The sequence below is a fragment of the Aphelocoma coerulescens genome, chromosome 3 (genome assembly GCF_041296385.1).
Source record: "Aphelocoma coerulescens isolate FSJ_1873_10779 chromosome 3, UR_Acoe_1.0, whole genome shotgun sequence".
NCBI classification, from domain to species: Eukaryota; Metazoa; Chordata; class Aves; order Passeriformes; family Corvidae; genus Aphelocoma; species Aphelocoma coerulescens.
The window spans coordinates 51,135,383-51,147,158 of NC_091016.1; the positions used below are offsets into that span (position 1 = coordinate 51,135,383).

At 50.8% G+C, this 11,776-nt stretch overlaps 1 long non-coding RNA gene across 1 annotated transcript; it reads right to left on the reverse strand.

The window, feature by feature from the left end:
• Positions 1–7,825: 7,825 nt before the first annotated feature.
• On the reverse strand, positions 7,826–10,588 carry LOC138107231 (uncharacterized). The gene is made up of 3 exons (XR_011149334.1): positions 9,673–10,588; positions 8,869–8,962; positions 7,826–8,442 (listed from the first exon to the last, which is right to left on the reverse strand). It is a non-coding gene; the product is annotated as an uncharacterized lncRNA (long non-coding RNA).
• Positions 10,589–11,776: the final 1,188 nt, after the last annotated feature.

Consider the following 11,776-nt stretch of genomic DNA (forward strand, 5'->3'; position numbering starts at 1 on the left):
CTGTTTTATCCATCTCCTCTTCACAGACAACAGGCAAGGGAGGGACGAACACATGCAAGTTGTTTTTAAAGGGTGGTTTGGATGAATGCATGATCTTATTTTTTCCCTGTCAGTCGTTTTTCCATGGTGGGCATCTGCAAAGGACTGGGCAGAGGAGAGACGAGGGCCGAATGTGAGACAAACATGTTCATCCAGAGTCTGCCTTTGCAGAAGTAGGGCCCCATCACAGGTAATGGTTACTTTGGGAGACAAATGCTGTCACTCTAAACATCCTCCCTCTTCTTCCTTCTTCCTCCCGCTTTACGTACTGACATGATGTCATATGGTCAGTTTGGGTCACCTGTCCTGGCTGTGTCTCCTCCCAGAATCCCATTCTCCCCTAGCTTCCTCACTAGTGTGGCTGTACCAAAAGCAGAAAAAACCTTGGCTCTGTGTTAGCCCTGCTCAGCAATAACAAAAACATCTCTATATTATCAACTCTGTGTTCAGCAAAAATCCAAAACACAGCCCCATACCAGCCACCATGAAGAAAATTAACTCTACCCCAGCTGAAACCAGCACACTTGGAAAGCAGAGTGGTGGGGTTACAGCATCACCTGTTTCTGAGACTTTAGTGACTGAAGGAACTGGTTTTATTCCTGCTCACCTCTGTGTGCAAGAGCTAACTGCTTTCTGCTGGACATGGTTTGGCTCTGCAGGAATTCACAGGGAGCCAGTTTCTTTCCTGTTCAACACAGCACTGCCATAGTGTTCATTCACTGTTCCTGAGGGTCTTCCTCCAAAGAGGTTTTGGAGCAGACAGTGGGTCTGAGCACCATGCAGACAGCATTTGGGAGCAGTCACATAGGGCTGTACAACTACAAATGAGTGAGTGTTTCATAGCCAGAGGAATATGTTTCTCTGGTCTTGCAGGGGATGGGGAGCAGGAGTGTGGGGTTGACAGGGGTGCCCACACGGCTGTGGGAGTGCCAGGAGCACAGGCCAGAGTCCCAAACTCCCAGTCTCTTCTCTCAGGAGCAGAGCCATCCACTTCATCAGCCACTGCTAGCAAAATGCCCTGCTCAGTAAGCTTCTCCTGTGAGCTTGGCTCAGTGAATCTTTTTTAGCTCTGCATGCCCCAAGTTTCCTCACAGTGCCCATCATCTCTGATCCAGGGCAAGTGGCAGGTGCTGGGGCAGCAGGTGAATGTCAGTGCTGGGGCAGGATCTGGCAAGCTCCACAACCAGCTCCTTTTCTGCTCCAGAAACAGCTCCCTACACCACCCTTGGCCCCCTCAGTGGCAAAACCAGCACATATTTCTCCTGAAGCAGCCTGGCTGGCGCTTACAGTGCTGTCCCTGGACATGGATGTCTCACTTTGTGTGGGGTGGCAGGAACAAGGGGGTCAGGGCACCATGGTGGATTTTTGCAGGGAGAAGTCCGATTCACAGGAGGCTCAGGCTGGATTCACACCAGCAGGCTGGGGAGATGAAAGTCAGCCTAACACAGCTCTCCAGGGCCAACAGGTTGCCCGTGCTGAGTGGATAATTAATTATAAACAATATATGCAGACGTCAGCACTCTCTAGGGGAGCAGCTCACAAGTGGTGCACAGGTTCTTTTCAAGAGCATCCATTTGTCAAAACCATTCTCAAGATAATTTCTGGTGCCTTGGAGGGATGCTGTGCTTCAAGCTGGGGCTTTTCCCACTGGGCACAGGTTTTGCTTGCTCCCCATCCTCTGAGAACCGAAATCTGCATGCCAAGCCATGTGACAGCAGAACTGAGGTACCCTTCTTGTAGGGATGCTGCAAGATCCACAGCTGCATTTTGACTGCAGCTGGCCTTTTTGGTGACTGTCCTTGTGACAAGGCTGCTTTGCTGGAGTGGGTTAGGATGGAGAGCACTAGAGGGGACAAAGAGGTGTCTGGAGACAAATGTATTGAAATTTTAATGTGGAGAGACTTGGGAAAATGGCTGTAGTGTTTGCTTTTCTGTATTTTAAATCAGTACTGGTTTTGCTGAACAGCTGGATTTCCTCCCAGGAAGTGATAAGGGAACCCTTAACACACGATGGTCGATTTTACAAAATGCTGTATGATGTGAGGGGCTGCAGACACACAGCCTGCTCCCTGCCAAGGTAGGCTGGTGGTTTAACTACACAGCTGGAGGAGCCTTGGGCTGGCGGGGGTGTGTCGCCTGCTGGCCACGCAGCAGGGGCTGGGGGGTTGCAGGACAATGCCAGACCACAGGCCAGGAAGGCTGACATCCAGCCCTGATGGCTTCACAGTGGTGCTGACAGAAGGGCTGAGCCCCTGTCGCAGGGCTGTCCGGCCTCCGGCAGCCACCAGCAGGTCAGCGGCATGCGCCTCACCCTCCCCGGGGTGTCTAGCTTTTCCTTGCCTTGCAGCAGCAAATCTTCCAGCTCCCTCCCACAGGTAGAGCCGGGGAGATGCCGAAGTTAATAACCCAGACCCAGAAAGTCCTTTTCCAAAAAGAAAACTGCAAAGCTGGTGAGCGGTTGGTGATGCTTAGCACGTATGTGTGTGTTCCAGCTGCTGGCCGGGTTTGCTACCGAGGCAAAGGAAGGGGCACGATAAGACTTTAATCTCCCTCTTCACTGGGGGATAAACGAGCTCTGACTACAGAGGCGTTTCCCAGCCCGGTAGCCAAAAGGCTGATCACACGCCTCTCGCTAGCTGCCCAGAGCTGCTCTCAGGGGGTTTGCACATCTGCAGACTCGGAGGGGTTAAAAATAGATCCCACCCCGCTGATGGCACATTTTATGTCCATTTAAAGGTGTGCCATGCATTTCCATCCTAACAGTCCTCTGTGGGACCTGAGCAAATGCCTTCATGGTGCTGGCGTTTTGTTCAAGGCTCTTTCTGCTCCCGAAGCCCGTGGCTGCCCGGGCTGGCTCTCCACTCTGGCTGCTATTTCGGGGGGCTGCATTTCCCCCCAGCTGCCCTGTTCTGAACGAGCAATTGCAGTGCGATTGCTGACACACAGCCAGCACATAGTGAGTTTATATTTCTGAGCAAGGCAGGGAGCTGTTCTCTAAATGAGTAAAACATTCTTTTTTTTTTTTTTTTTTTTTTTTTTTCCAATAAGCCGGAGAATACCTGTTAGAAAAGCGGCATCCTTTCTGCTACTTGTTCGCGCTGGCCATGTGGGATGGTTGTGCTACTTTTTGGGGTGAACATCCCAGCAGCGTGCCGTCTGGCACATGTGCTCCTCCAAGCGTCTTCCACGTGCGCTACAGGAAACATCTGGGGCTGGACGTCTGTGCCCCAGCCACCGCAGCTCGTGTGGGACCCAGCCCTGGCCCGGCCCCTTTGGAGCTGCAGGGGTCGGCCCCCGCAGTGCTGCCACCTCCCTACCACCGGTGGGCAGGGGTCTAACCTGTGTCAGATAGGGCCCAGCCCTGGTCAGCACTGCAGGTCAGGGAATTTCCCACACATGGCTCCTGGCGCCGAGGAGGCTGCTTGGGGTGCAGATGGCGTGGTTATAGCACGTAAACAGGCACCTGAGCATATTTGGAAGAAGCAAAAGCAAAGAGGAGCTGCTGCGGGTTCTGCTGTGGAGAGGAGCAGTGAGTGGGGGCTGGAGTGGTGGCACTGCCCTGCACCCTTTGAAGCATGTGGTGCTGCTGCTGTGCTGGCAGGGAGAGGAGAGCAGGGAGCAAGGCAGGAGCCCACAACAGGGGGATGCCCACAACAGGGGGATGCCAAGGCAGGAGCCCACAACAGAGTGATGCTGGCAGGAGCCGTGTGCTGCTTGCAAGGGGCCTTTCTCTGCTGGCAACCACCAGGTCATGCACAGACCAGGCCAGAACCTCATGCCATATGAAACCCAAGAAACCTTGGATAATCTCCAAAGGGTGGATGAAATTCCCATATCAAGCAAGCTTCACTGTAGCTCTGCTAAAGTCCAGGGAAGTTTGCCTTTGTGGGAGGACCTGGGTACTTTTATAAGGGGTTCCATTCCTCCCCCAGGAACCCCCAGCCAGTCAGTGTAGCTGAGACCATATTAGGGATGCCTTTCCCTGAGTCTGAACTACGTGTTTCCATCACATTCCCCATAAGAAGGCTCCCTGCAAGGTTCCCCCCTACACTGTCTTAAAGAGTCAGTGAAGGTAACATCTTTGGGGTGAGAAGCAGGGACAATGGGGCCCCATTGCTCATCCTCCAAGCCAGCGCTTATCCCAAATGGGTATAAGTGAGGAGAAGCCAAGGTGCCAGTGGGGAGAGACGGGGGAGTTGTCAGCCTGCATGTGATTTTCCAGCTTGCCTTTGCCTTCCTCACCACCATTTCCCAGTTTTTTCTGCTGCCCCTGTGAAATTTTGGAAGCAGTTTAGAAGCTGAGCTTGGCAGCTGAGCCCTACCCCTGCTCAGAGCTGAACCCTTGACGTGACTGGCTTTATTTGGGATGAAATCTTTTCAGCTCCCCACCAAGAGGCTGGGAGTCCTGCTCACCTGCAGGGTACGGCTGAGGGCAGGTAAACCCCTCTCGGGAGCTCCCTGCATAGTCTTCCTCCTGTCCCCATCGTGGCATCCTCCTCCACCCTGTGTCCTCATCAGGAGCCGGGGGGGCCTTTGGAACTGTTTCTCTAGGTGATCTGGGGAAGAACTTCTAATACACTAGTTCTTCTGAACTGGTGCTGGAGGTGCTTCAGAAAAAAGTGAGATAGTTGTGGCAACCTTCAGTGAATGGTCTCAAAGCACATGGTCATGGCACTGAGATCCTTAAATGGAGTTTATGCCGGGATGAGGGGTTTTTTGTTGAAGAGCCACTTGTTTGCAGGGGGAGGATCAATGAGATTAGGTTACAGAGACTTCACAAACTGACGGTGAAATCAGCCCAGAGTCAGCACTGAGCTGCCAATAATTTCTGGTGTTTAAAAGCAGATTTGGAAATAAGAACTTGAGCTGGCCTTGTTCCCAAGCCTTCTCATTTCAGATTCTGTGAAGTTTTTTCAAGTATTGAATTATTTTCTACAGATCATTTGTTATTACCCATCAATTCACTGCTTGAGATCCATCACTGTGCAGGCTGCTGTTAGGTACAGGATTGGCACTGGGCCACCATATGGGGAACTGTGAGGCATGTGGGTTCCTATGCTGGAAGTAACATCCCAAAGCCACAGAAACAGCTTCTGTCCCCCTCACCTAGAGGCTGACTCTAGCCCAGCAGTGATGGCCTGAAGGACTGACCTTTCAAAGTTTATCATTTCAGCAGCACTCCCTTACTGCTGTGAGGTAGGGAGCAGGTTACAGCACAGGTGTTTGTGTTTCGCCCCAGAAATTTTATGTTCTCTCAGTGACAGATGGGCTCTCTGAGGTAGCCATTACATGCTGGAGATTTTGAATCCCTTGCTTGTGGCAAATGCTGTACCAGCATTTGCTGTACCATGGGTGTTGTCCAGGGCCAAAAGAAGGAGAGGAAGATGTGTCTGGGATTGCAAAAGGAACATGAGCAGAACCAACAGCAAAAGTAATCCTGACCAGTGGCTGGATTGCTGCCCCAGAGCTCCAGAGGGAAGGGAGTATGAGCTGAGAACAGCTCTGTGTAGCAATATGAGCTTGAGATAAGGCTGAAGGAAAGTGTGTGGGCTCAGATACTTCTCCATCACCTGTGTCTCCCTGAGTGGGTGCACTCGGGCTGCCTCCTGCCTCAAATTGTGGACGTGGCATCCTGCAGGTATTACTGAGACCATGAACTCAACAATGTCTTGCACGTTGCAAGTGGCTGTGCTGGACTCTGCCACTTGGAGCGTGATGCAGGTCTGCCTTGATGACTTTTTGGGAGCGAGATCCCACCACATGGTGAACTGCCTCAATCCCTGTTTGTCCTTTAAAACCAGATTTGGAAATATGAACTTGAACTGGCATGCAGCTGAGAGTGGGATCTCCTGCACTGCCCATGGAGCAGTACATCTGGGAGCCAGGTCCTTGCCTTGGCCATGGGACAGGCAGCTGCTGAGCAGAGACCCAGGGTCACCAGCCAGCCTGCTGGTCACTGGGGCTGCTCAAGCAGGGGACAAAAAGGGATAGGTGGGAAATGTCTCCCGATTCTCCTGCCTCTTACTCACCTGGTGTGTAAACTTGATTTTTCTCAGAGGGAGTAGGCAGCCTGCAAACGTGTTGCTGGGGACAGTGTCTTGACAAGCACCCCATTACTGCAGACTGTAAGATCAGGTTCTGTGCTTGGACCCACTTGACCAGTCAACAGTGGTGTGCACCCTTGCAACCTTAAGGATTCAAAAAAATGGGTGAAAAAAAAGAGCTGATACCAGTATGGACTTTGTTCTTTGCCACTGTAACAATTTGAAACTAGGAGCTGAGCTGTGTTCACACCTTGTGGGGAACAGTCAGCCTCTCTGGGTGCCCAGTTTAGGACTCAGAACTGCAGCAATGAGAAGACACTCAGGAGTGGGAAATGTCTCTCCCTGCTCCTGGCCACCTTACTAGCACACAACCCAAGGAGCCACATCTCTCTTTTCATCTTTTAGAAAGGTGGATGGAAAGTGAGTCTTTGACAAGACTCAGAGGAGCTGCTAAGGTTGCTGTGAACTCTGCAGCTGTGGGTGCTTGAAGGCACAGCCACTCAGCTGTAATGGCAAAAAGCTTCAAGCTGTTCCAAGAAAAATGTCAGATTTTCAAAAATAACAGGATTTGTGATCAGAGCTGCCAGAAGAGAGGGTGCAGGGCTTTCCCAGTTGGTCTCAACTCACAATGGCCGTGGTCAAGTTTTGCAGAGCTCTGGATACTGGGATCAGGCCATTCTGGGAGACTTCTGCAGCCAAGTGCACTACTGCTGACTAACCTGCCCCTAAGAACATTTGAACCAGCTCTTCTGATCTTTCTCCCAAGACAGTGTTACCCTGTGGGCAGCTGGTGTAGACCTAAAAAAGATAATAAACCATGAAACCGAAGAACCTGCATCTGCAGGATTAACCAGGCTACTATTGACAGCATGATGGCTTGTTTTGTGAAGTGACTGGGACAGCTACCCCCAGTATTGGCAAAGATTCACTGATCTAGGTGAAAGCAGAGTTTATAGGTCTAGGAAGACTGTGTTTTTTTCCCTATCTGGGAAAATTTTCTTGCTGATTTGGATTTTATGCTGTTAAATACTTTAAAAATACATTCCTCTTTGAGAAGCAGCTTATTTCTTTTCCCTGGTTTTTCTCTCCTCCAAACTTTACCCAAGCAAACTCAGCAGCCCAGTTTCAGGCTCTGACAGCTCCTGATTCGGCTGGAAGCCAGTCTGTGGATATGAAGGATGTGTTGACATGTAGTTTTTCCACTCCTACTGCATATAAACTGTCCACTGTTCCCCATTATTTTCTGGAGCTAGAGAGAGGTGCAACAGCAAAAGACTGCAAGACAAAACCATGTGTAAACTACCCATGTGACTAGCCAGTGTTTTTCTGGACCATACTCTGCAAAATAACATCCATGCTCATTTTTCATTACCTGCTAATTTTTGTGTAAAGCTCAGGCTACGTCTCTGCTCTTGACTTTGCTGTGGTTGTTTCAGACAGAAATAAGGCTGTTTCCCAGACCAGGCTGCCGTCCTCCCTAGTGGGAATGGTACTCCCATTGAAATGGGAGTAGTGGAGGAAACTGGGGTTTGGCATCAATCAGTCATCTGTCACGGATCTGGTCAGAAACTCTAGACCTACCTGGCCACCTGCTTTGCTACGTGTAGAAGAAAAATAATAAGAATAAGGAGGCATAAATAAGATCCTCAGGGGAAAAGTGCTTTAAAAGGAAAAAGCGTGCTTAGAATTTCAGTGTTATGATTCAAATGGTGTCTTTATTTCATTTTTTAATGAAGGCAAAAATGCAGCAAAGTATACAAGGGAGGAAATTCTAATGTTAGTATCAGCCTCATAAATGTCGTACTTCCTCATCCAGGAATCATTTAATAACTGGCTATTCTCAGTACATGAAAGTGTCTGCCATGAGGTATTGAAGCCAAAACTCATTAGGATTAAATTAATAATAATGTTTATACAGCTACACTGAGAATATCCAGAGCTGCTGTGTTGAGGACAGGGAATGATTCTTGTCTGGCACATACAGAGCTCCTTGGCTGTAGCTGGAGGGGTGAGGTAGGAGTTGTTCTTCACCCAGGACGGTCTCAGCATCCTGCCCCAGAGCTGCCAAATGTCTCTGGAGCTGGTTTGTGATGCTGGGCTCTGTGGCCTGGAGGTTTCTGCACTGTATGTGTCAAGATTAGATTGTGGCAGGGCATGGGGAATGTGGCTGACAGCCACATTCAGCCTCTTGCTTGCCTCAGCCTCAGGTAATGTGTGAATTACAGCATCAGCTCTGCTGGGTGTCTCTGCACACTTCTGTCACAAGTCTCCTTACACAAGTTGCTTTCCAAGCCTTGCTGCAGCCCCTTCCCCAAGCACTGTGGGATGTACATGCAAACTGTTGGATGGGAGGATTGACCTGCAAAGGAGAAACTTGAGCAGGAGTGTGAAGGTGCAGCTTACCTGTAGCACAGTAGCACACGGGCAGCTGGGTGCTCATTTTCATGTCAGGAAGTACTAAGCCTGTGCAGTACAATGAAGAGGATGGGTGGAGGCAGCTACGAACAGTACTGTGTTATTCATGAAGTATTGACACCTTGCAGGCTCTTGTGAAGATTAGGTGCCTCCTCTGAAGAGTGCAGAATTTAGGGAAAAAATTGCAGAAAATGGGAACTCACAGACTGTGTGCCAGGATCTGGAGCTTGTCATACTGGCATTTCCTGTGTGATGGCTGAGACACGGATTAATGACTGAGCAGTAGGTTTATGAGCACCCCAGGAGAAGTTTGGTTCTGCAAAAGGGGATCCCTACCTGATAGAGAAGTCAACAGAGAGTATCCATGTACCTCTGATATATCTGTGTCTTCTTAAACTGATGTCATGGTTCAACCTCAGCTGGCAACCCAGTACTGTGCAGTCACTTGGTCACTCCCCTCACTCCTTGGTAGGGTGGGGAGGAGAATCAGGAGAAAAGAACAGGTAAAACTTGTGGGTTGAGATAAGAACAGCTCAATAATTGAAATAAAGTGAAATATAGTTCCAATTATAATAATAACAATAATAACATATAATGATAGTAATAAAACTGGGAGGAAGAGAGAGATAAAACCCAAGAGAAGCCAGTGCTGCACAGTACAATTGCTCACCATCCACTGACTGATGCTCAGCCCACCCCCAAGCAGCAATCAGTGGCTCCCAGGTAACTCCCCCCAGTTTATATACTGGGAGTGATGTTTTATGGTGTGGAGCATCCCTTTGGCAAGTTTGGATCAGCTGTCCTGGCTGCTCTCCCTCCCAGCTTCTGGTGCACCTGCTGGCTGGCAGAGCATGGGAAACTGAAAAGTGCTTGATTTAGAGTAAGCACTATTGAGCAACAGCTAAAATATCAGTGTATTACCAACATTATTCTCATACTTAATCCAACACACAGCACTGCACCAGTTACTAAGAAGAAAATTATCTCAGCTGAAACCAGGACAACAGGGAACAGAACTCCTTTGAGAAAGATTGATATTATAAAATACGTGGAAAAAACGGCAGCATTTTCATAACCACAAGTGACCAGCTAAAACCGTGCAGGTTGATTCAAAATGACATTTTGTACAAAATAGCATTTTATAAAAAGAAAGGAAATTCTGCAACCCCCAGACCTTGCTTGCTTATATGAAATCCACTTATGTCATCTCCTCGTATAGACTGAGCAGAGTATCAGAGTAAGAAAACAGTCCAGGTTAATCGGGGAGCAATCTGCTCTCCTCTCTAGACAGCACTGCTACAGCTGCTTTCTCTAGTGCTGTCTTCAGTTACAGGTGTTTTTAAACCTATTGTTCCCTGTTATTTTCCAAGAAATGCCCTCTCTTACAGCAGGTGGTGCTGAGGACGTGGCTGGATCCCAGCGGGACCACTAAGGGCAAAAGGAGAAGGCAGCAGGGACAACTCAGGTGCAACTGGAGCCCTCACTGAGGGTAATAAATGAGCGAGGCAGCTCCCAAATGTAATCCTCAGGATAGCACTGGGTGAGGGGAGAAAACTGCTGCATCTGCCTGGTTTTATTCCGGTGCAGTGTGTGGGCAAGGCTCCTGCTCGTCTGCCGCGGGCAGGGCACTGTGAGTGTCGCAGCATGGAGAGAAGGAGCCCTCAGAAGGAGCTCCTCTCTCGTTTTTGAGGCTGTTGAGTGGGAGTAGGTGGCCTCCTATTTCGGTGCCTCTCTTCCCAGTAAATACACTGCCCAGACTCTGCTCCCTGGCAGCCCTATCACCACCCACTCTGAGCGAAGGAGGCAGAGCTGAAGGGAGCTGGGGGAGTTACGATGGGTTTTAAAATGGAACTTAATGGATGCAGATGTACAACGTGTCTGCCTGCAACACCAGGCGCTGGCTGTCACTGCAACTGGCCTCTCCTGACTGCATTTTCCTGAATCGCAAAGAACACCCGGGATTTGTCCAATATCCTGCTGTCATCGGGCTGTTGACATAACTGCAAGGGTTGGGGCGCTGTGAGGGCTGAAGGGAGGTATCCAGGTACTTCTGGAAAGGTCAGGCAATATCTCCGTCCCTCTCACTCATGCCTGAGCACCACGGGGTTGGAAAGCCTCAGCCAGTCCACGCAAAACCAGGGCTAAATTCTGCTCGATCTGAGCATCGATTAAACTAAGTCAATTTGGTTACGTTAGCCGTATCGAGGATTGCATCATTCTGCCGCGCAGGCAGAGGTGCTGAGTGTAACACCCGCCCCCTCACCTTAAAGCCACCAACACTTTTGTTTCACTGGAAGAGTATGGGCCAGCGTTCACCATCCCGGGAATCCGCGCCAGCTTGTGTTTTTTCATTTATCTCAGTCAGGGGACGCACAGGGCAAGGCAAGGAAAAAAACCCTTTTGCTTCCTCATTAGTTAAAAAAAAAAAAAAAAAAAGCAGTTTCCTAGAACTGTTTCTGAAAATCCGTCAGTGCCCCCGTGTGTCGGAGCGGAGCCTGGCGAGGAGGCCGGAGAGCCTCTGTGCAGAGCCTGCGCATGGCAAGGGGAGTCAGGTTTGCAGGTGTCCAAAACGGGGCGCTCGCAGCCCGTCGGGCGGGGGGATCACGCTGTCCCCTCCCAGAGTGTGCGCGACACTGTGACAAAGGCTCTGCAGCAAACCCTTTTCAAGGACAGTCATGTCCCACAGGGGCACGACTCGCTGCGGTGCCCTAGAAACGGTGTGTGGGAGAAGGAAACATCCAGAAATCGCCGAAGAGCCGGGGGTGCGTGTCCGTCTGCGGACAGGCAAGAGGGCGGAGGGCGGCTGCAGAGGCCGCCCCGGTTTCTGCATTTGTCTCTAAAGCGTTTCATATCCCAAGCGACCGCGGCCGCCCAGCTCAGGGCTGGATTAGGCGAATCTGTTCCGGCGCTCCCTGGAGACAGGTTTTTAAAGCAGATTAGCGCAAAATGGAGAGTGTTGTTGCAGTGTTGCCCTGTTGTTGCAGAGGCGTTCGCCTCCCTCCGGCCGGCCCCGGCTGCTGCCCATCCTTGCGCTCTTACAGAAGCAGAACGGGAGGCAGCAGCTCCCCCGCGGTTACCCCGCGGCCCGGGGTGCCGCACGCAGAAGGCGCTGCTGCCGCATCGGTTCTGACGCACTGCACGGACTCGCGCGGTCTCAGCGTGCCCCGGCAGGCGCTGGGCAGCGCCAGGCTGCCCCTCCGCGGGGCGGCGGGGAGGCTTTCCCGGAGCCTCCCTTGGTGCAGGGATCACCCGGTGCCCAGCACCCCTACTGCTGGGCC